Consider the following 24,911-nt stretch of genomic DNA (forward strand, 5'->3'; position numbering starts at 1 on the left):
AAGGGAGTAAAAAATGTAGAGCTTTTAAAATATCTTTGAACTTAAACAGCTATCAGTATAAAACAAATTATATATATATATATATAAACCCCATGGTAAGCACAAACCAAAAACCTACAATAGATACATACAAAAAACCAAATAGAACGGAACCCAAACATAGCACTAAGAAAATTATCAAACCACAAGTGAAGAGACTAGAAGAAGAAGTGAGAAGACCTACAAAAACAACCAGAAAATGAGTAATAAAATGGCAATAGTTATATACTTATCAATATTCACTTTAAGTGTAAATGGACTAAATGCTCCAGTTAAAAGATATAGGATGGCTGAATGGATTAAAAAAAAAAAAAAACCACCACCACCAACCAAAAACTCCAACCTATATGCTACCTACAAGAGACCCACAACAGAACTATACACACACAGGGACTAAAAATGAAGAGATATTACATGCAAATGGAAATGAAAAGAAAGCTGGGGTAGCAATACTCATATCAGACAAAATAAACTTTTTAAAAAGTCTATAACAAAAGACAAGGGCATTACATAATGATAAAGGAGATGATCAAAGAAGATGATAAAACATTTGTAAACATATATACAACTAACATAGAAACACCTAACTTTAAAAGCAAATATTAACAGACATAAAGGGAGAAATTGACAGTAATACAATAATAGCAGGGACTTTAATACCCCATTTACATCAATAGATAAGTCATCCAGAAAGAAATCAATAGAGAAACAAACAGTGGCCTTAAATGGCATCTTAGACAAGATGAACTTAATAGATATCTGCAGGACACTCTATCAAAAAACAGCAGAGTACACATTCTTCTCAAGTGCACATGGAACATTCTCCAGGAGATGATCACATGCTAGGCTACAGAACAAGTCTCACTAAATTTAAGAAGACAGAAATCATATCAAGCGTGTTTTCTGACCACACATTATTAAACTAGAAATCAGTTACGAGAAGAACACTGGAAAAAATACAAACACAAGGAGACTAAACAACATGCTACTAAAAAACCAAAGGATCGATGAAGAAATCAAAGAGGAAATAAAAAGAATACCTTGAAATGAAAGAAAATAGAAACACAACTTTTCAAAATCTATGGAACATAGCAAAAGCAGTTAAAGAAGGAATACAGGGCTGTGTCAAGAAACAAGAAAAATCTCATCTAACTTTACACCTAAAGGAGTTAGAAAAAGAAAAAGAAACTGGACTTCCCTGGTGGTGTAGTGGTTAAGAATCTGCCTGCCAGCACAGGGGACACGGATTCGAGCCCTGGTCTGGGAAGATCCCATATGCCATGGAGCAACTAAGGCCATGAGCCACAACTACTGAAACCTGCGTGCCTAGAGCCCATGCTCTGCAACAAGAGAAGCCACCACAATGAGAAGCCTGTGCACCACAACGAAGAGGAGCCCCTGCTCGCCGCAACAAGAGAAAGCCCGTGAGCAGCAACGAAGACCCAACACAGCCAAAAATAACAGTAAATAAATTTAAAAAAAAAAAGAATAATAAACAAAGACCAAAGTTAGTAGAAGGAAGGAAATAATAAAGATCAGAGTGGAACTTAATGAAATAGAGACAAAAATAAATAAAAGAGATCAATGAAACTAAAATCAGGTTCTTTGAAAAGACAAACTTGATAAACTTTTAGCCAGACTCATCATGAAACAAAGAAAGAGGGCTCTCGGACCTTCGAGATGGCAGAGAAGTAAGACATGGAGATCACCTTCTTCAACACAGATACATCAGAAATACACCTACATGTGGAAAAATTCCTACAGAACATCTACTGAATGCTGGCAAAGACCTCAGATTTCCCAAAAGATGCTTGAGGGCAACCTACATACAGAGGTGGAGCCAAAACCAAAGCTGAACCCCAGGAGGTGTGCGAACAAAGAAGAGAAAGGGAAATCTCTCTGTGCAGCCTCAGGAGCAGCAGATTAAATCCCCACAATCAACTTGATATACCCTGCATCTGTGGAATACCTGAATAGACAACAAAATATCCCAAAATTGAGGCGGTGGACTTTGGGAGCAACTGTAGACTTGGGGTCTGCTGTCTACGACTGATTAGTTTCTGATTTCTATGTTTATCTTAGTATAGTCTTTAGCAGTTGTTATCATTGGTGGATTTGTTGATTGGTTTGGTTGCTCTCTTTTTTTAATTAAAAAAGTTTCTTTATTTTAATAAAATTTATTTTCTTTCTTTTTTTTCTCACTTTCCTTCTGCGGTGTGGCTGACAGGGTCTTGGTGCTCTGGCCTAGTGTCAGGTCTGAGCCTCTGAGGTGGGAGAGCTGAGTTAAGCACATTGGACCACCAGAGACCTCCTAGCCCCACATAATATCAGTTGGCGAGAGCTCTCCCAGATATCTGTGTCTCAATGCTAAGACCCAGCTCCACCCAATGGCCAGCAAGTTCCAGTGCTGGATGCCCCATGCCAAACAACTAGCAAGACAGGAACACAACCCCACCCATTAGCAGAGAGGCTGCCTAAAATCATATTAACTTCACAGACACCCCAAAACACACCACCGGATGCAGTTCTGCCCACCAGAAAGACAAGATCCAGCCTCACCCACCAGAACACAAGCACCAGTCCCCTCCACCAGGAAACCTACACAAGCCACTGAACCAACTTCATCCACTGGGGATAGACAACAAAAACAACGGGAACTATGAACCTGCAGACTGCAAAAAGGAGATCCCAACCACAGTAAGTTAAACAAAATGAGAAGACAGAGAAATATGCAGCAGATGAAGGAGCAAGGTAAAAACCCACCAGACCTAACAAATGAAGAGGAAATAGGCAGCCTACCTGAAAAAGAATTCAGAGTAATGATAGTAAAGAGGATCCAAAATCTTGGAAATAGACTGGAGAAAATTCAAGAAACGTTTAACAAGGACCTGGAAGAATGAAAGGGCAAACAAAGAATGATGAACAACACAATAAATGAAATTAAAAATTCTCTAGAAGGGATCAATAGCAGAATAACTGAGGCAGAAGAACGGATAAGTGAGCTGGAAGATAGAATAGTGGAAATAACTACTGCAGAGCAGAATAAAGAAGAATGGAAAGAACTGAGGACAGTCTCAGAGACCTCTGGGACAACATTAAACATGCCAACATTTGAATTAGAGGGGTCCCAGAAGAAGAAGAGAAAAAGAAAGGGTCTGAGAAAATACTTGAAGAGATTTTAGTTGAAAACTTCCCTAACATGGGAAAGAAAATACTCAATCAAGTCCAGGAAGCACAGAGAGTCCCATACAGGATAAATCCAAGGAGAAACATGACAAGACACATAGTAATCAAACTATCAAAAATTAAATACAAAGAAAAAATATTAAAAGCAGCAAGGGAAAAGCAACAAATAACATATAAGGGAATCCCCATAATGTTAAGAGCTGATCTTTCAGCAGAAACTCTGCAAGTCAGAAGGGAGTGGCAGGACATATTTAAAGTGATGAAAGGGAAAAACCTACAATGAAGATTACTCTACCCAGCAAGGATCTCATTCAGATGCAACGGAGAAATTAAAACCTTTACAGACAAGCAAAAGCTTAGATAATTTAGCACCACCAAACCAGCTTTACAACAAATGCTAAAGGAACGTCTCTAGGCAGGAAACACAAGAGAAGGAAAAGACCTAAAGAATAAAAACCCCAAACAATTAAGAAAATGGTAATAAGAACATACATATCGATAATTACCTTAAATGTAAATGGATTAAATGTGCCAACCAAAAGACATAGACTGGCTGAATGGAAACAAAAACAAGACCCTTATATATGCTGTCTACAAGAGACCCACTTCAGACCTAGGGACACATACAGACTGAAAGTGGGGGGATAGAAAAAGATATTCCATGCAAATGGAAATCAAAAGAAAGCTGGAGTGGCAATTCTCATATCAGACAAAATAGACTTTAAAATAAAGACTATTACAAGAGACAAAGAAGGACACTACATAATGATCAAGAGATCCATCCACGAAGAAGATGTAACAATTGTAAATATTTATGCACCCAACATAGGAGCACCGCAATACATAAAGGAAATGCTAACAGCCATAAAAGGGGAAATCGACAGTAACACAATCATAGTAGGGGACTTTAACACCCCACTTTCACCAATGGACAGATCATCCAAAATGAAAATAAATAAGGAAACACAAGCTTTAAATGACACATCAAACAAGGTGGACTTAATTGATGTTTATAGGACATTCCATCCAAAAACAACAGAATACACATTTTTCTCAAGTGCCCATGGAACATTTTCCAGGATAGATCATATCTTGGGTCACAAATAACCCTTGGTAAATTTAAGAAAATTGAAATCAAGTATCTTTTCTGACCACAGTGCAATGAGACTAGATATCAATTACAAGAAAAAAAAAAACGTAAAAAATACAAACACATGGAGGCTAAGCGATATGCTACTAAATAACCAAGAGATCACTGAAGAAATCAAAGAGGAAGTCAAAAAAATACCTAGAAAAAAACGACAATGAAAACACGATGACACAAAACCTATGGGATGCAGCAAAAGCAGTTCTAAGAGGGAACTTTATAGCAATACAATCCTACCTCAAGAAACAAGAAAAATCTCAAACAACCTAAACTTACACCTAGAGCAATTAGAGAAAGAAGAACAAAAAGACCCCCAATGTTAATAGAAGGAAAGAAATCATAAAGATCAGATCAGAAATAAATGAAAAAGAAATGAAGGAAATGATAGCAAAGATCAATAAAACTAAAAGCTGGTTCTTTGAGAAGATAAAAAAAATTGATGAACCATTAGCCAGACTCATCAGGCAAAAAAGGGAGAGGGTTCAAATCAACAGAATTAGAAATGAAAAAGGAGAAGTAACAACTGACCCTGCAGAAATACAAAGGATCATGAGAGACTATTACATGCAACTCTATGCCAGTAAAATGTACAACCTGGAAGAAATGGACAAATTCTTAGAAAAGCACAGCCTTTTGAGACTGAACCAGGAAGAAATGGAAAATATAAACAGACCAATCACAAGCCCTGAAATTGAAACTGTGATTAAAAATCTTCCAACAAACAAGTCCATGACCAGATGGCTTCACAGGTGAATTCTATCAAACATTTAGTGAAGAGCTAACACCTATCCTTCTCAAACTCTTCCAGAATATAGCAGAGGGAGGAACACTCCCAAACTCATTCTACTAGACCACTATCACACTGATACCTAAACCAGACAAATATGTCACAAAAAAAGAAATCTACAGGCCAATATCACTGATGAACGTAGATGCAACAGTCCTCAACAAAATACCAGCAAACAGAATCCACCAGCACATTAAAAGGATCATACACCATGATCAAGTGGGGTTTATCCCAGGAATGCAAGGATTCTTCAATATACACAAATCAGTGTGATACACCATATTAACAACTTGAAGGATAAAAACCATAAGATCATCTCAATAGATGCAGAAAAAGCTTTCAACAATATTCAACACCCATTTGTGATAAAAACTCTCCAGAAAGTAGGCATAGAGGGAACCTACCTCAACATAATAAAGGCCACATATGAGAAACCCACAGCCAACATGGTTATCAGTGGTGAAAAACTGAAAGCATTTCCTCTAAGATCAGGAACAAGACAAGGTTGCCCACTCTCATCGCTATTATTCAACATAGTTTTGGAGGTTTTAGCCACAACAATCAGAGAAGAAAAAGAAATAAAAGGAATCTAAATCGGAAAAGAAGAAGTAAAACTGTCACTGTTTGCAGATGACATGATACTATACATAGAGAATCCTAAAGAGGCTACCAGAAAACTACTAATCAATGAATTTGGAAAAGTAGTAGGATACAAAATTAATGCACAGAAATATCTTGTATTCCTATACACTAATGATGAAAAATCTGAAAGAGAAATTAAGGACACACTCCCATTTACCATTGCAACAAAAAGAATAAAATATCTAGGAATAAACCTACCTACAGAGACAAAGACCTGTAAGCAGAAAACTATAAGACACTGATTTAAGAAATTAAAGACAATACAATCAGATGGAGAGATATACCATGTTCTTGGATTGGAAGAATCAACATTGTGAAAATGACTGTACTACCCAAAGCAATCTACAGATTGATTGCAATCCCTTTCAAACTACCAATGGCATTTTTCACAGAACTAGAATAAAAAATTTCACAATTTATATGGAAACACAAAAGACCCCAAATAGACAAAGTAATCTTGAGAAACAAAAATGGAGCTGGAGAAATCAGGCTCCCAGACTTCAGATTATACTACAAAGCTAGAGTAATCAAGACAGTATGGTACTGGCACAAAAATAGAAATATAGATCAATGGAACAGGATAGGAAGCCCAGAGATAAAACCACACACATATGGTCACCTTATCTTTGATAAAGGAGGCAAGAATATACAATGGAGAAAACACAGCCTCTTCAATAGGTGGTGCTGGGAAAACTGGACAGCTACATGTAAAAGAATGAAATTAGAACACTCCCTAACTCTGTATACAAAAATAAACTCAAAATGGATTAAAGACCTAAATGTAAGTCCAGACACTATCAAACTCTTAGAGGAAAACACAGGCAGGACACTCTATGACATAAATCACAGCAAAATCCTTTTTGACCCACCTCCTAGAGAAATGGAAATAAAACAAAAATAAACAAATGGGACCTAATGAAACTTAAAAGCTTTTTCACAGCAAAGGAAACTGTAAACAAGATGAAAAGACAGCCCTTAGAATGGGAGAAAATATTTGTAAACTAAGCAACTGAGAAAGATTTAATGTCCAAAATTTACAAGCAGCTCATGCAGCTCAATATCAAAAAAACAGACAACCCGATCAAAAAATGGGCAGAAGACCTAAAGAGACATTTCTTCAAAGAAGATATACAGATTGCCAACAATCACATGAAAGGATGCTCAACATCACTAATCATTACAGAATTGCAAATCAAAACTACAGTGAGGTATCACCTCACAGTGGTCAGAATGGCCATCGTCAAAAATCTACAAACAACAAATGCTGGAGAGGGTGTGGAGAAAAGGGAACCCTCTTGCACTGTTGGTGGGAATGTAAAGTGATACAGCCACTATGGAGAACAGTATGGAGGTTCCTTAAAAAACCAAAAATAGGACTACCGTATGACCCAGCAATCCCACTACTGGACATATAGCCTGATAAAACCATAATTCAAAAAGGGTCATGTACCACAATGCTCATTGCAGCTCTATTGACAATAGCCAGGACACAGAAGCAACCTAAGTGTCCATTGACAGACGAATGGATAAAGAAGATGTGGCACATATATACAATGGAATATTACTCAGTCATAAAAAGAAATGAAATTGAACTATTTGTAGTGAGGTGGATGGACTTAGAGTCTGTCATGCAGTGTGAAGTAAGTCAGATAGAGAAAAACAAATACTGTATGCTAACACATATATATGGAATATAAAAAAAAATGGTTTTGATGAACCTAGGTGCAGGACAGGAATAAAGATGCAGACGTAGATAATGGACTTGAGGACACGGGGAGGGGTAATGGTAAGCTGGGACGAAGTGAGAGAGTAGCACTTGGTATATACACTACCAAATGTAAAATAGATAGCTAGTGGGAAGCAGCCACATAGCACAGGGAGGTCAGCTCGGTGCTTTGTGACCACCTAGAGGGGTGGGATAGGGAGAGTGTGAGGGAGACACAAGAGGGAGGGGATATGGGGATATATATACACATATAGCTGATTCACTTTGCTATACAGCAGAAACTAACAACATAGTAAAGCAATTTTACTGCAATAAAGATGTTTAAAAAAAGAAAAAAGGCCTAAATTAATAAAATCAGAAATGAAAGAGAAGTTACAACTGATATCACCGAAAAACAAACTATAAGAGAATAATACAAAGAGTTATACACAAACAAATTGGATAACCTAGGAGAAATGAAATATTCCGAGAAACATATAATTTTCCAAGCCTAAATCAGGAAGAAATAGAACATCTTAGCAGATCAATTACTGGTAATGAAATTAAATCAGTGATAAAAAAAACTCCCCAAAACAAAAGTCCCGGACCAAAGGACTTTACAGGGGAATTCTACCAAATATTTAAAGAAGAGTTAATACTTATCCTTTTCCAACTATTCCAAAAAAATGAAAAGGAGGAAACACTTCCAAATTCATTCTAAAAGGCCAGCATTACCCTGATAGCAAAACCATACAAAGACACTACAAAAAAAAGAAAATTACAGGTCATTATACCTGATTAATATAGATGTAAAAAAGCCTCAACTAAATATTAACAAATAGAGTTAAATAATACATAAAAAATATCATACATCATGATCAAATGGGATTTATTTCAGGGATGCAAGGAGGGTGCAATATCTACAAATAAATCATCACGAGACACCACTTTAACAAAATGAAGGGTAAAGATCACATGGTCATCTCAATAGATGCAGAAAAAGCATGAAACAAAATTCAGCATGTTTTCATGATAAAAGTTCTCAACAAGGTTGATATAGAGGGAATATACCTCAACAAAATAGAGGCCATTTATGACAAACACCCAGCTAACATCACACTCAGTGGTGAAAAACTGAAATCTTTTCCTCTAAGATCAGGAACAAGACAAAAATGCCCATTCTCACAATTTCTATTTAACATAGTACTGGAAGACCTAGACTCCACAATCAAAACAGGAAAAGAAATAAAATGCATCCAAATTGGAAAGGAAGAAGTAAAACGGCTACTGTTTGCAGATGACACGATACTATATACATAAAACCCTAAAGACTCCACCAAAAAACGAATAAGCGAATTTAGTAAAGTTGCAGGATACAAAATTAATATACAGAAATCTGTTAAATTTCTGCACACTAATAGTGAACTATCAGAATAGAAATCAAGAAAACATCCCATTTACAATTGCATCAAAAAGAATTTTTAAAAAATAGGAAAAATTTAACCAAGGAAGTGAAAGACCTGTACTCCAAAAGCTATGAACATTAATGAAAGAAATTCAATATGATAGAAATAAATGGAAAGATATCCCATTTTCATGGATTAGAAGAATTAATATTGTTAAAATATCCATATTACCCAAAGCAATCTACAGATTCAATGCAAACCCTCAAAACATCATGGCATTTTTCACAGAACTAGGACAAGTAATTCAAAATTAGTATGTAACCACAAAAGATCCCAAATAGTCAAATCAGTCTTGAGAAAGAAAAACAAAGCTAGAGATATCACATTCCCTGTCTTCGGATTATACTACTGATACAAAGTTATGATAATCAAAACATTATGGTACTGGCACAAAAACAGACACACAGATCAATAGAATAGACTAGAGAGCCCAGAAATAAACCTGCTCACATATGGTCAATTTATGACAAAGGAGGTGAGAATATAAAATAAAGAAAAGATAGTCTCTTCAGAAAGTGGTGTTAGAAAAACTGTACAGTTACATGCAAAAGAATTAAACTGGGCTACTTTCTCATACCGTATACAAAAATAAACTCAACATGGATTAAAGACTTAAATGTGAGACCTGAAACCATAAAACTCATAGAAGAAAACATAGGCAGTAAGCCCTTTGAAATAGGTCTTAGTAATACTTTTTGGATCTGTCTCCTCAGGCAAAGGAAACAAAAGTAAAAATAGATAAATGGGACCCAATCAAAATAAAAGGTTTTACACAGCAAAGGAAAACAAAAACAAAATGAAGAGCAACTTATTGAATGAGAGGAGATATTTGCAAAGAATATTTCAGATAAGGGGTTAATAACCAAAACATATAAAGAACTCATACAACTCAATATCAAAAAAAAAAAAATCCAATTAAAACATGAACAGAGGACCTGAATTTTCATTTTTTCCAAAGAAAACATACTGATGGCCAAAAGACATGTAAAAAGATACTCTACATCACTAATCATCAGGGAAATGCAAATCAAAACCACAATGAGATATTACCTCACACCTGTCAGAATGACTGTCATCAAAAAAGACAAGAAATAACAAGTGTTGGTGAGGATGTGGAGAAAAGGAACCCTAACACACTGTTGGTGGGAATGTAAATTAGTGCAGGCACCATGGAAAACAGTATGGAGTTTTCTCAAAAGAAATTAAAAATAGAACTACCGTATAGTTCAGCAATTCCACTACTGGGTATTTATCCAAAGAAAAGGAAAACATTAATTAAAAAAGATATGTGCACCCCAATGTTCATAGCAGCATTATTTACAATAGCTACGAAATGGAAACAATCTAAGTGCCCATTAACAGATGAATGGATAAAGAAGTTATGGTATATATATACAATAGAATATTGCTCAGCCATAGAAAATGAAATTCTACCATTTGCAGCAATGTGAATGAGCGTAGAGATTATTATGATTAATGAAATAAGTCATAGAAAGACAAATACTCAATGTTATCCCTTATATATGGGATCTAAGAAATTCAACAAATGTATATAACAAGACAGAAACAGACTCCCGGGTACAGGTTAGGGATGGAGCCAGGTGTAAGGTAGGGCTTCCCTTCTGTTTAGTGACCATCACCACCCTATCTGGGACAGGGTCGAGTCTCAGATTGCTGGAGCAGAAGCCTTGGGGGTTGAGTCTGAGCTGACTCGCTTCCCTTTAAGTGTGTGCTCTTCCTCTTCCCAGCACCAGCACGCTTGCCCCAGAGGGGAGCAGTGCTGGAGCAAGAGGGGCTGGTGTGGGTATTCGGCAAGGGTCAGGGCACAGGCTGTGGCTGTCTGACCACCGTCAGAAATCCAGACTGCCTCTGATGCACCACCAGTGGAGTAGCCAGAAATGGCTGCCCCCTCCCGGCCCAGATGCTGCTTAGGGTTTGAGCTGCCGCAGCACCTCATGGCTAAGCTTGTTCCTTGGTCATGGCAGTTCCCGCTCTGGTGCTGGAGTGTTTGCTTGGCTCAGGCTATGCTGGGCACCTGCCTGGTCTCAGGAAACCAGTCAGACACTCGTTTGATTTCAATCCACCCTCTCTGCCCTGCTTCCGGAGCAAACAAACGTTCGTGCTCCCCACAAGCAGAGTTTAGGCTTCCCCTGGGCCCTCCAACCAGCCAAGGGGGCTTGTCTTCCCTTTGTCAAACCTCTGAGCCCAATATGTGGCTCTGACGGCTCACTCCCCAGGGAGGGTTTTCACCTGTGTAATCTCCCATTTCCTCTGAGTTCCCTCCGAGGGGCACAGGTTCTGAACGTTTGCCTCTCTTCCCTTCCTACCTGATTCTGTAAGGATCTTCCTTGCAGCCTTGGTTGTACAGGAGTCCTTCTGCTAGCCTCCAGTTAGTTTTCAGTGAGAATTGCTCCACATGTAGATATGTTTTTGATGAGTTTGATGGGGGAGGTGAGTTCCGAGTCCTCCCACTCTACCACCTTCATTCAAGTTCTAATGGACTTTATTTCTAGTGCACTTTTAGTTTTATAGAAAATTGGAGTGCTAAGCTCAGAGAGTTCCATATACCCCCTCATTCCTCCCCAGTTTCTTATAAATATCTTGCAATATATATGGTGTATTTGTTAAAAACCGATGAGCCAATATTGATACATTATTATTAACAAAATTTCATAGTTAATATTAGAGTTCACTCTTTTCATTATATATTCCATCAGTTTTGACAAATATATAATGACATATATCCACCATTACAGCATCATACAGAATAGTTTCACTAACCCTACAAATCTGCTGTGTCCCACCAATTCATTCCTCTCTCTCTCCCTAAAACCCCTGACAACCATTGATCTTTTAAATATCTCCATAGTTTTATATTTTCCAGAATGTCATATAGTTGAAGTCATACAATATGTAGCATTTTCAGATTGGCTTCTTTTACACAGCAATATTTATTTAAGTTTTCTCCATATATTTTGTGGCAGATAGACCATTTCTTTTTATCACTGAATAATATTTAATTGTATGGATGTTTAACTGTTCACCTGTTGAAGGACATCACTGTTACTTCCAAGTTTTGATAATTATGAATAGTGTCGCTATAAGCATTTGTTTGCAGGATTTTGTGTGGACTTAAGTTTTCACTGCCTCTGAGTGAATACCAAGTAGTGCGATTGGTAGATTGTATAGTAAGAGTATGTTTAGTGTTTTAAGAAGCTATCAAACTGCCTTCCAAAGTGACTGTACCATGTTGCAATGAATGAAAAAGAATTCCCTCAGCAATGAAGGAAAGTTCCTTTTGGTCCACATCCTAATCAGTGTTTGGTGTTGCCCATGTTTGGATTTTAGCCATTCTACTAAGTGTATAGTGATATCTCATTGTTATTTTAATTTGCATTTCCCCGATAATATAGATGTGGAGCATCTTTTCATATGCTTACTTACCACCTGCATATCTTCTTTGAAGAGCTGTCTGTCAGGGTTTTTGGCCCATTTTTAAATTGAGTTATTCATTTTCTTACTGTGTGTGTGTGTGTGTGTGTGTGTGTGTGTGTTTTAACATCTTTATTGGAGTATAATTGCTTTACAATGTTGTGTTAGTTTCTGCTGTATAACAAAGTGAATCAGCTATATGTATACATATATATCCCCATATCCCCTCCCTGCTGCGTCTCCCTCCCACATTCCCTATCCCACCCCTCTAGGTGGTCACAAAGCACCGAACTAATCTCCTTGTGCTATGCAGCTGCTTCCCACTAGCTATCTATTTCACATTTGGTAGTGTATATATTTCCATGTCACTCTCTCACTTTGTCCCAGCTTACCCTTACCCCTCCCTGTGTCCTCAAGTCCATTCTCTATGTCTGCATCTTTATTCCTGTCCTGCCCCTAGGTTCTTCAGAACCGTTTTTTTTTTAGATTCCATATATATGTGTTAGCATACAGTATTTGTTTTTCTCTTTCTGACTTACTTCACTCTGTATGATATGACAGACTCTAGGTCCATCCACCTCACTACAGATAACTCAATTTCATTTCTTTTTATGGCTGAGTGATATTCCATTGTATATATGTGCCACATCGTCTTTATCCATTCATCTGTTGATGGACACGTAGGTTGCTTCCATGTCCTGGCTATGGTCAATAGAGCTGCAATGAACATTGGGATAAATGACTCTTTTTGAATTATGGTTTTCTCAGGGTATATGCCCAGTAGTGGGATTGCTGGGTCGTATGGTAGTTCTATTTTTAACTTTAGTTTTTTAAGGAACCTCCATACTGTTCTCCATAGTGGCTGTATCAATTTACATTCCCACCAACTGTGCAAGAGGGTTCCCTTTTCTCCACACCCTCTCCAGCATTTATTGTTTGTAGATTTTTTGATGATGGCCATTCTGACCAGTATGAGGTGATACCTCATTGTAGTTTTGATTTGCATTTCTCTCATGATTAGTGATGTTGAGCATCCTTTCATGTGTTTGTTGGCAGTCTGTATGTCTTCTTTGGAGAAATGCCTATTTAGGTCTTCTGCCTATTTTTGGATTGGGTTTTTTGTTTTTTTGATATTGAGCTGCATGAGCTGCTTGTAAATTTTGGAGATTAATCCTTTGTCAGTTGCTTCATTTGTAAATATACTCTCCCATTCTGAGAGTTGTCTTTTCGTCTTGTTTATGTTTTCCTTTGCTGTGCAATAGCTTTTAAGTTTCATTAGGTCCCATTTGTTTATTTTTGTTCTATTTCCATTTCTCTAGGAGGTGGGTCAAAAAGGATCTTGCTGTGATTTATATCATAGAGTGTTCTGCCTATGTTTTCCTCTAAGAGTTTTATAGTATCTGGCCTTATATTTAGGTCTTTAATCCATTTTGAGTTTATTTTTGTGTATGGTGTTAGGGAGTGTTCTAATTTCATTCTTTTACATGTAGCTGTCCAGTTTTCCCAGCACCACTTATTGAAGAGGCTGTCTTTTCTCCATTGTATATTCTTGCCTCCTTTATCAAAGATAAGGTGTCCATATGTACATGGGTTTATCTCTGGGCTTTCTATCCTGTTCCATTGATCTATATTTCTGTTTTTGTGCCTACTGTAGCTTTGTAGTATAGTCTGAAGTCCGGGAGCCTGATTCCTCCAGCTCTGTTTTTCTTTCTCAAGATTGCTCTGGCTATTCGGGGTCCTTTGTGTTTCCATACAAATTGTGTAATTTTTTGTTCTAGTTCTGTGAAAAATGCTATTGGTAGTTTGATAGGGATTGCATTGAATCTGTAGATTGCTTTGGTTAGTATAGTCCTACTGTGTTTTAAGAGTTCTTTGTATATTTTGGAATCAAGTCATTTCTCCAATGTGTGCAAAGAATTTCTTCAGTCTTTGGCTTGACTTTCCATATTTTTAACAGTGTCTTTCACAGAGCAAAATTGTTTGTTTTTTTAAATTTTAATGAAGTGCAAGTTTGAATGATGAAGAGTTTTACATTTTTTAGTTTGTTTACATTTTTTCTTGTTCGAAGACATGATTGATGACTTTCAAGTTCTTTATATGCTCAGATAAAAGCCAGAAATCACCAATTTCTCTTTCAGTTTTTTAGAGTGCCCACGGTAGTTAGAAGTGGACTTATTTTCATAACTGAAAATAAAGCATTATCATTCCTATATTACTTTCTTATTCCTACTGAAACATAAAACCACAGATTTAGAGGCTTAGGACAACACAAATGTTTTATCCTATATTTCTAGAGGTCTTATGTCTACAATGGCTCTGCTGGATTGTCTTCTTTCTAGAGGCTCCAGTGAATGATTTGTTTCTTTATTTTCTACATTTTACAGACTCTGCCTACATTCTTTGATTCCATTTTCAAAGTCAACTTCATGTTCCCTCCTCTCTGACCTCCTGCCCCCCTCTCACAAAGACTTTTGTAATTATAGTGGGCCCTTGTGGATAATCCCTGATAATCTCTGCATCTTGAGATCTTTAACTAAATTACATCTGCAAAGTTTCTTTTATCATGTAAGCTCACATACTCAGAGCTTCCTGGAACTAGGATGTCATCATCTTGGGGGCCGGGCATTATTCTGTGTAACAGATGCCCCAAAAGACGCAGCTATTGTTAGTAAAGATGTTAACTCTCAAAACTTTAATAGTGAATTATAAAAGAATATGTTATCTCATTTGGTTCTCATTACTAAATAATGTCAACAAGATAATATGCTAATGTGTCACAGGAATTCTACAAATCTGCTTTGTCTATCTCAACTGACAGGTCACCTGATTTACCTGCTCTGCTTTCCACTTGTAATGCATATTTGAAAGAACTAATTTGTGTTTCTTGAATATTCATGTTTATACCTTATATGGACGTAAATGTGCTAGGAAAAATGAAAGTAATGTCGACACCTTCTTATAAGACCTGCCCAGCGCAGCAGCACTTGAGAAACCATTCTACAACTACTAGATAGTAAAAAACATTTTGAAGAAATGTTTGAGATTAAATTTATATAAGCTTACAACAAGAAACAGAAAGAGAAATTATTCTCTTCCGAGGTTATGAGTCATACCCAGGAAAATATGTGTAGGAATTCTGGAGGCTTATGAGATTGTTGAAAGTTGGTAAGGATTGAGGAGAACAGGTGAAGTCTTTCTGAGAGGTCATTTTAAGAGCTTTTGAAAATGGACATACGTTCAGTAGTTAGAGCAGAGGATTTGTTATCTGCATATATAATTCATTCTTGGCGCTGGCAGTTGATAGAGTGGACAATATATTTATTTCTCTAATTTCATAATGCACACGTATAACGTGGCGACAACATATTAATCAATTCACAAGATTAAATAAAATACCATGTATGGTGTATATACCTGAGGTTCTGAAACACAGTAAACACTAATCAACACGTGTCATTATGATAATCTCACCGCTTTGCATCCCAATTTCATTCTTCAGTAGATGAAAATATGCATCTACCTGAGGGGACTTATTCCCCTTAGAAGTGGCAACACAGGCTCTATATGCACCTGTTTATTGGTTATTAGGGAGATACAGATCTTAATAAACCACCAGGGGGGTAAGAAGTTTGAATTAGCAAAGTTATTATATGGCCAAGTGTTATGTCCTCTAAATTGTGATATTTGCCTCAGGTTATAGCCTTTGAGATGTTTGAAAATATATTTACATTCTATGACAACATATCTGCTTCTGACTTTCCCCAAAATATTTCCTGCACAAACAATCAAACACTATTGATCTTTGTTCTCCTCCAGGGGGAATGTTCATCAAAACTTTTTTCCCTCAGGAAAGATGTTTATAGGTGTAATGACTAATGGGGCCTCCCTGGAAAATCTAAATTCTCAAGAGAGTCATGAGAATTGTTTGTATTGAACCAATTATAAAATACAACCTTTGGCAGATGCAAACTATTACATTTAGAATGGATAAACAATAAGGTCCTACTGTATAGCACAGGGAACTATATCCAATCTCCTAGGATAAACCATAATGGAAAATAATATTTAAAAAAAAGAAGGTATATATGTGTATAACTGAGTCACTTTGTTGTACAGCAGAGACTGGCACAACACTGTAAATCAACTATGCTTCAATTTTTTAAAAAAAGAAAAAGAAAAAAACCCCAAACTTTGCTCCCCAAAATGGAGAGAATAACAGCTTTATTATTCTCCATCATCATCAGAAGGTGAAGTAAACATTTTCAACTCTGGAATTTCTCACTATGGAGACTACTATAAAGAGGAATAGTCTACTTTCTGTGGGATTGTCTGTAGGTTAAGGTTGAATCTTAAGGTAACAGCCAGAACTAACAGCATCATATGTAGATGAGATTTATTTGCACTGGTAGGTGGTTTGGGATAAGGGTTATTGCAGTAGGATGAGGAGGCAGCAGATTCACCTGGGCTATGGTGAGAGAAAAATTATATCATGGATGTCTGTTTCTCTGAGCCAGAGTTTGTATTTAGTGCAGCTGAACTCGTAAATAAAGACATTCTCATGGGGAGCTCTTCCTAGCTGAGCTGTGAGCACAGGAATTCTGAATCTAGTTCCCATCGTTCTCCACATCATCTCCAACAATGTGACTAGGAATGTAGTCCAGAACTGGCACTAATGCAAAGGAGACAAAGAAAATGAGCGCCTCCTTGTCGAGGCTGTGGCCTCTGCATGTGGCTTTCTGAACTCAACCACAGAGATGAAAGGACTTCACACACCTAGACGAAAGTATTGATGTGCAGAGTTGTTAAATAACTTACCCCAAAATCACTTAATGGAAAGATAAGGATAACTGTATGTAATTATGGATACTTCCACAAGTAAAATTTTCATAACATTTGCTACTAATCTTGGTATCACTGAGTAACTAGCAATCAGCCTAAAAACAAAAGTCCTGATAGTGTCTATGAGCAATATTTTATTGCCTTTCATGAAACAATGAAATAGTTAAGTGTGACTTGTTATTTCTGAGGTATATTCTCCCACTTTATTCATGAGTGTTGGTATATATCATACTCTGATAGCATCCATCTTTTAGGAAAATGTTTTTCTGGTTCCATAATAGGATAGGATGAAAGCCAGTGCTTCTGGATTTTCTAAATCGACCATTGAGGTGGAGATATATATTAAAATTCTTTAGTGCAAGAAACATTTTTCAGAGTTTCCTGTGTTGTATGTTCAGTGGAAACCACTGCCTGGGTGAGGAAGTGATCTTACTGTTTTTTATTTCCATGAGTTGATGCACTTAAATTGCATCAATTAACAAATTGCACTGTCATTCAGCCATCAGTGCTTTTATGTTTTCTTCTCTCTCCCATTGCTGTAACGGTATCAGTGTTCTGTGATATCTTAACTTTTATTTTTAGCTTTAATTTCAATTTGAATTTAAAAAGTAATATTAATATAATGGTAATCAAAATGAGGAATAAATGATTAATAATTCAAAATAGAAAATAACCACAATTGAAAGAAAAATAATCTGGGAAGTAAGATGGTAATGTATGACGCAAATGTTCCTCATCAGTAGAAATAGGTTATCTTTATTTAAATTATTAAATTTTCAGTTTAGAGATTAAATATATTTTAATTATTGCTGATTGCTTTCAATAGTGTCTCAAAACATTATATATTCCTGATGTTTCTTACTCAATTCTAAGCTCTAGAAAATTAGTTTTGTAGCTAAATTTAATATCACATACTTAACACACTGTTACATAGAATCCTCCATCACTTGATCGTATGTATGGAAAATAAAATGTCGAGGACTTCATGTGAGCTTTTGCTCATAAAAAGACACCACCCCATCTTAACTGATGCCTCTCTCAGTTTCTTAGTTTAAAAACTTCAAAGCTCTGCCATACATTGAAACTGAGATTTCAAACTTACTTAAACAGCTCTTCCTCTTTTAATTAATAGAACTCCTTTAGATTTCTCCAAATTGTAAATACAAAGCAATTATTACCTATAAGATGCATTTAAGTGTTATATAATTTTTCTGTAGGTTTTCAGTACTCCAATATTACAGACTGATTCCAATTTACCCTTAGAAAACAATATATTCTAAACTGATTAGTTGAATTATTATAGTTTTTCAAATAAAATTATTGTCAAATTATTAACACCTAATGGTAAAAACTTTCTTTAAAGCAAAAATCACAACTTTGCAAAACAGGATTTACATATCAGCCTTCAGTGTATGTGTTCTTCATTAAATCGACGCTCATTCATTTAACAAAAACTGAGTGTCTTTTACATCATAGTGAACTATGGTGACCACTCAAAAAGACGAAATGATGTATATGATAATACATATTCCCAGGATACGTTTTATATGGTAAATACAACATTTGAATTCAACTGAGTGGCTTTTTTTTTTATCACACTTCTCACTATTTCATCTTTGACTATGTCCTAAAAAATAACTGGACATTTATAGTGATAATGAAATTATTTTTACAGATATCTTTGACCAATATTGCACATTTAGTAGCAGTTCATAGCAACTCCTCATTCATAAAGAGTTAGTGCACAGAACAGCCTTGAATCCATCAAAGCAGAAAGGACCATGTCATCTTTACCCAGACTTTTACCTGAGCCTACCTAGAAAGGATGAGTTGGCTGCCCGCCTTGTTCCTTATGGTAATTCATTTTGTGTAAGCAAAGAGAGCTGTTTAACCAAGCAAGAAGTCAAGGCTCAGAACATCACAGGACTGTCCTGCACTTCAAGGCATCCCTTTGATCTTCTGTAAATAAGACAGTTGTCATTCGTTGGATAGTGAGCACCTATGCATGTGTCCAAGATGGATCTCACCATATTCTCCAATCGATATATGCCTTTATTACATCCAGAAAAAAATATACAATCATTGCCAATACAGTTTCATTACTCAGATCATCCTACTTGCATGGGTCTTAAAAGACAAAGACAATCATATATCTGAAGAAGAATAATTTTAGTACAAGTGAATTTAACTCACAATGTACTGTTTACAGGTATACTTCATTTTATCATGATTTGCTTTATTGTACTTCGCACATACTGTGTTTTTACAAATTGAAGGTTTGTGGCAACCCTCTGTTGTCAGATGATGGTTAGAATTTTTTAGCAATAAAGTATTTTTAAATTAAGATATATACATTTTTTAGACATAATGTTATTTTGCACTTCATAGACTATAGTATAGTGTAAACATAACTTTCATATGCACTGAGAAACCAAAAAAAGAATGTCTGACTCACTTCATTGTGATATTTGCTTTATTGCATTGGTCTGGAACTGAACCCACAATATATCTGAGGTATGAACTAAACCCATAGTATACCCAAGGTATGCCTGTATTATCTATGCGGAAAATTTGCTGTGACTATGCAAAGTAAAATGACATCTACCATGTGCGTTTAAATGCTATGTTGCTATGCTAAATAACAGAACATGATAAATTTATTCTCTTCTGTGTAGCTGATAAGGTCCAGCTGAAAAGTCTTTTTTTTAAATAGATCTTTATTGGAGTATAATTGCCTCACAATATTCTGTTAGTCTCTGCCCTACACCAAAGTGAATCAGCCACATGCACACACATGTCCCCATATCCCCTCCCTCTTGAGCCTCCCTCCCATCCTCCCTCTCCCACCCCTCTAGGTCATCACAAAGCACCAAGCCAATCTCCCTGTGCTATGCTGCTGCTTCCCACTGGCTAAGAATAGTCTTACTTTTGATGTCAGTTACATAAGGAAAAATTCTTAGAGTAGACCCTAAAATTGAGAGGAAAATCACTACATTGGATAGAGTTTTAAAATAGTTTTATGTATGAGCAATGGTAAATGTTTCATAACAAACTTTCTAAAGGGGGAGGAGGGAGCCTTATTTACAATTTCAAGCAATCAGTGTGTCATCACTATGCACAGAGTGGGCAAGGCAAGAGAACAATCAGTGCTAGTCAGTCAGAAAAAACCAGTTCCATCAAATGTTGGAGCTACAGAGGTCATCAAATATCCAAGTAATTCCCCATATTTACTAGCTCTCTTTAAAATTGGAATGACTACATATGACTGTTTCTGGCCTAAAAAGTGAGCAAAAGTAACATGAGTCATTTCCAAGCTAAAGGAGTCAGGAGCAGATGTGCATCTTCATCTGTTTCCCTACTGTGATCCATTATGTTGATACTCATGTAAATATTGTTAAAGTAGTGAAATAATTCGTTTATCTATATGGAAACAGAAAAGCTGAAGTAGAGGATCAAGAATAAAATTACTGACTCTATTACTCCACAATATTATTTTTACACTATGGTAAATACTTTGTTCTTCCTTTATAAATGTGGTTCTGAAATATTTGCTACATTAAGACTGAAAATAATTGAAACAGAACAGAAATTAGTATGTGTTTCCTCTGAATTCTTTTGAATTAAATAACTTCAATTTTTATTAATTCTTTAGACTAATCTTTCTGTCATTCTTCTGTCCTTGGCAGACTATCTTTAGATGTGACATGGGTCACATCTTGATAGGATTTCCACTCAGTGCAGAGATGGAAGTGTTCCTCTTCCGGATGTTCTCTCTATTTTCTGCCTTCAGCCTGCTGGGGAATGGCATGATCTCTGGACTCATCTGTCTGCATCCCAGACTGCACACCCTAGTGTAATTCTTCCTCTCTTACCTGTCATCATTGACATGTCCTATGCTTCCAACAGTGTCCATGAGATGTTGGTAAACTTAGCAGACCTGAATAGAACCCTCTCCTTTGTTCCATGCATAATGCAGACATTTTTGTATTTGACTTTTGCTCACATGGAGTGCCTGATGTTCGTGGTGATGTTCTATGATAGGTTTGTGGCGATTTGTCGTCCCCTCCAGTACACTGTCATCATGAACTGGAGAGCGTGCACGGTCCTGGCCATCATTTCCTGGACATGTGGGTTGATTCTGGCTCTGGTACATGCAGTTCTCCTTCGAAGGTTGTCCTTCTGTGAGTCCTCGGAAGTGGACCATGTCGTCTATGAAATCCTACCTGTCCTCAAACTGGCCTGTGCTGACCCATGGATCAGCGAAGCTGTCATCCTTGCTGCCTGTGTATTTGTCTTAGGCCCCTTTGCTTGGTGCTGGTCTCCTATTCTAGCAGCCTCTGGACCATCCTGAGGATCCAGTCAGGAGAGGGCTGAAGAAAAGCCTTCTTTCTTCACCTGCTCCTCCCACCATGGTGTGGTTGGGCTTTTCTTTGGCACTGACATGGCACTGATATGGTCCCCGTACTCTGGTCAAAGAGGAAATAAGAGAAAAAGCTGTTATTGTTTCACAGTCTCTTCAGTCCAATGCTGAACTCCCTCATCTACAGCCTCAGGAATGCTAAGGTGAAGGGTGCTTCATGGAGGGAATGGCAGAAGAGGTCCATGTGAGGGGTGGATAGAACATTTGGCTAAGTAGAGTCTTCTTCCTTTGGGATGTGGTCGGAGGATGACTTCAAGGTCAGAAAAATTACCTAACAGCAAAATTTGATAAGAGAATCTGAACTGTCCAAGACACTACCTGAAAATAGGAAAAATTTTGATGTGCAAGTTTCATCTCTGCTGTTAAGCATTTTTGTTCAGAGATGAGACATCTGGATTATCAATATGCTTAAAGCCATAAAAATCTAAAGAGCACAGTTTTCTCAAGAAATGGATTAATAGCTTATTTTTAAAATTCTTGTTGTTTAATTATTGAAACAATGTCATTACACTAAGTAACCAATTCAATCATAAGCATTCACATTGCCTGGTAACAAGTGTTATTTTTCAGGGAAATGAACACCCAGAAGGAAAATTCCTGGCAGCAGGATGTTGCTCAATACATACAATCATTGCAGAACTAAATGTCTCTACAATACCAGTTATGAGTCAAGTGAAGACAGGACTGGGATTCACTGTTGGATAACAAGTAATTTCCAAGTCCTCTGACAAGAGCTGAAAAATACTTAGTATTGACCAAAAGAAGATAACACTGTCTCATAACCCATTATAGAAATGTTTACTCCCTCCTTTACTTCTGCTTTCATTTTTACCTCTCACCTACATTCTCTTTTAGTCTCCCATTTATGTTTTACAACATGCATAATTAAAGGCAGATTTATTCTCGAATTACCTCACTTTCCTACTATTTTTATATCTCTTAACAAGGTTTTCCCTGAAGCTTCTGCCTTTTTATTTTCCAGACTAGCAGAGTATTTTCAGGCAATAATATTTCACTTTATTATGTCTCTCAACCATTAAAAAAATAAAAAGTTAAATAGTAAACAAATATATAGTGGAATATAGTAACATACTAGAGACTTGACTTCTTAATGGGCAAAGATAAACCACACAAATGATTATGCATGGAGTGGGACTTCCAGAAAATGTCATGCAAAATGACCATTACTTCTAAAACAAACTTTCCACTCCTGGATGAGTTTTTTCCCTCATGAAACCAAATTATTAAAACCCCTTTTTTTCAGTAATCTTGTAACTACTATATTTTAATTAAAATTTTAAGTGCAGGGAAAAGATTTTCTAGATTCACATTAAAAATAAATTAGTATGTGTCTTGACTATACCAAAATAGCTGGTATTAGATTTACCCTCCCACCATATATAGCTATACAATCTCAACAACATATAGAAAACAACTTTTGTCAATTGTTGAAGAAATGGAGGGGATGCATATGAGGTGAATACATTGGCCCAAACTCTCCCAGGAAGGCATTTTCCTGGACTTTGTACAGGAATATGGAACCCAAGGAGGGATCAGTGGTCTTGGTGACCAGAGGAAGCAGTGATTAGAGTTCAAGGCTGCTAGATCAGTTAGGAATTGGGGGTCAACGTCCCATATTAGGAGAGCAATAGAGAAAGAATCCTAGAAATATTCATGTTAAAATGTCATTTGTTTCTTGAGTTAACTCCCTAGATATGTGAAAATGGGCTAAGGAGAGACCTAGCAGAAAGCAGCAGCAGCTGGAAGACTGAAAGAAGAAAAAAACCTCACAAATTCCTGGGAAGATGTTAGAGTTCAGATCCAGCCAGAATGGGAAGAGATTGGTCAAAAGCAAACAGAACAAAACAAAACTTAGAAACTCAGATGGGGCTCTAGAAATTCCATGTCTTGGGAGAATTCCCATGTCCTGGGATTAGAGGCTATGTTACTTACCATAACACAGCTTAAAACTAAGTCTTAAGAGGAGCAAGGTGATCTTCAAGTAGTCTAACTGCTCTCCAGAAGAAAAAAATCTCAAAACTCTTGAGAGTTTCTATAGCATATTGTCCATAACTTCAGCATTTAAGAAAATCCCTAAACATGCAAAAAATGATTGATAAGAGATAATAAGTTACTAGGAAAAAACTCACAGATCATTCAGACATTGGAGTTAATAGAAAAGGATATTAAAATATCTATAATTGATATAAAGGAAATAAAGGAGAGAATAGATGACAACATGTAGTATTTCGATTGAAAATAAGAATCTGATTTTAAAAGTCTAGTTACCATTCTAAATCTTTCCATAAAAGAAATCTGACAAATAACTCATTAGATGTATTTTACAGAAGACAGGCTACAACTGATGTCAAGATTAGTGAAGTTAAAAAACAGTTCAATATATATTGCCAAAACTAAAGAGAGAAAAAAATAAAGAACTCAAGAGGGCAAAATGGAGTTGTAAGAAAGAGTCAAAAGGTGTAACATATATGTAATTGGAGTCCCATAAGGAAAAAAAGAGGAAAAAATGGGACAGGTGAATTACTTGAAAAAAAATAATGACAAGAAGTTCTAAAATCTGATAGGCAATATCAACACACCGATTTAAGAAGCTCAGGAGAACTCAAACAGGATAAATATAAGTAAAACCTCGCTGAGAAATATGTTAGTCAAACTGCTGAAAATGAAGGGTAAAGAAAAAACATTACAACTGGCCAGGAAAAAAAAAAAAAGTCCATTACTGTCAAGGGAACAGCAATAAGATTAGAGCTGACTTCTTAACAAATATCATGGAAGACAAAATAAAATGGAATACCATCTTAAATTACTGAAATTAAAAACTGTCAACATAGAATTCTATACACAGCAAAGCTGATCTTTAAAAATGAATTCTTTAAACAGAAAAAAAGGAAACTTGGAATATTAGGAAGAAAGAACATGATAAGAAATATTATGAGTGAATTCCATAGGCTTTCCTTATCCTCTTGAGTTTCTCAATTATGTTTGATGGTTCAAGCCAAAATTATAGCTTTTTTTGGTACTTTTCTAAATTTATGTAGAGGAAATATTGAAGAAAATTATAAATTGGAGAGAGTAAAGAGATGCAAAAGAGATAATATTTCTATACTTCATTCAAACTGGTAAAAAAATGACATCAATTGACTGTTATTATATATATATATACACACACACACATATATATAATATAATATCTAGACAAAGCACTAAACTATAAAAAGCAACCAAAA

General features: G+C 36.3%; 2 pseudogenes across 2 annotated transcripts in view; one reads left to right on the forward strand and one right to left on the reverse strand.

The window, feature by feature from the left end:
• Window positions 1–24,911, reverse strand: part of LOC309666436 (olfactory receptor 2F1-like) — a 617,177-nt pseudogene that overhangs the window by 363,434 nt on the left and 228,832 nt on the right. The gene's annotated exons all lie outside the window — the stretch shown is intronic.
• LOC309666433 (olfactory receptor 2A5-like) lies at window positions 14,057–24,779 on the forward strand (annotated as a pseudogene). The gene has a single exon. The product of its transcript is annotated as an olfactory receptor 2A5-like (transcript).

Source organism: Balaenoptera physalus (assembly GCF_965194825.1).
Source record: "Balaenoptera physalus genome assembly, chromosome: 8".
In the NCBI taxonomy this organism is placed as follows: domain Eukaryota; kingdom Metazoa; phylum Chordata; class Mammalia; order Artiodactyla; family Balaenopteridae; genus Balaenoptera; species Balaenoptera physalus.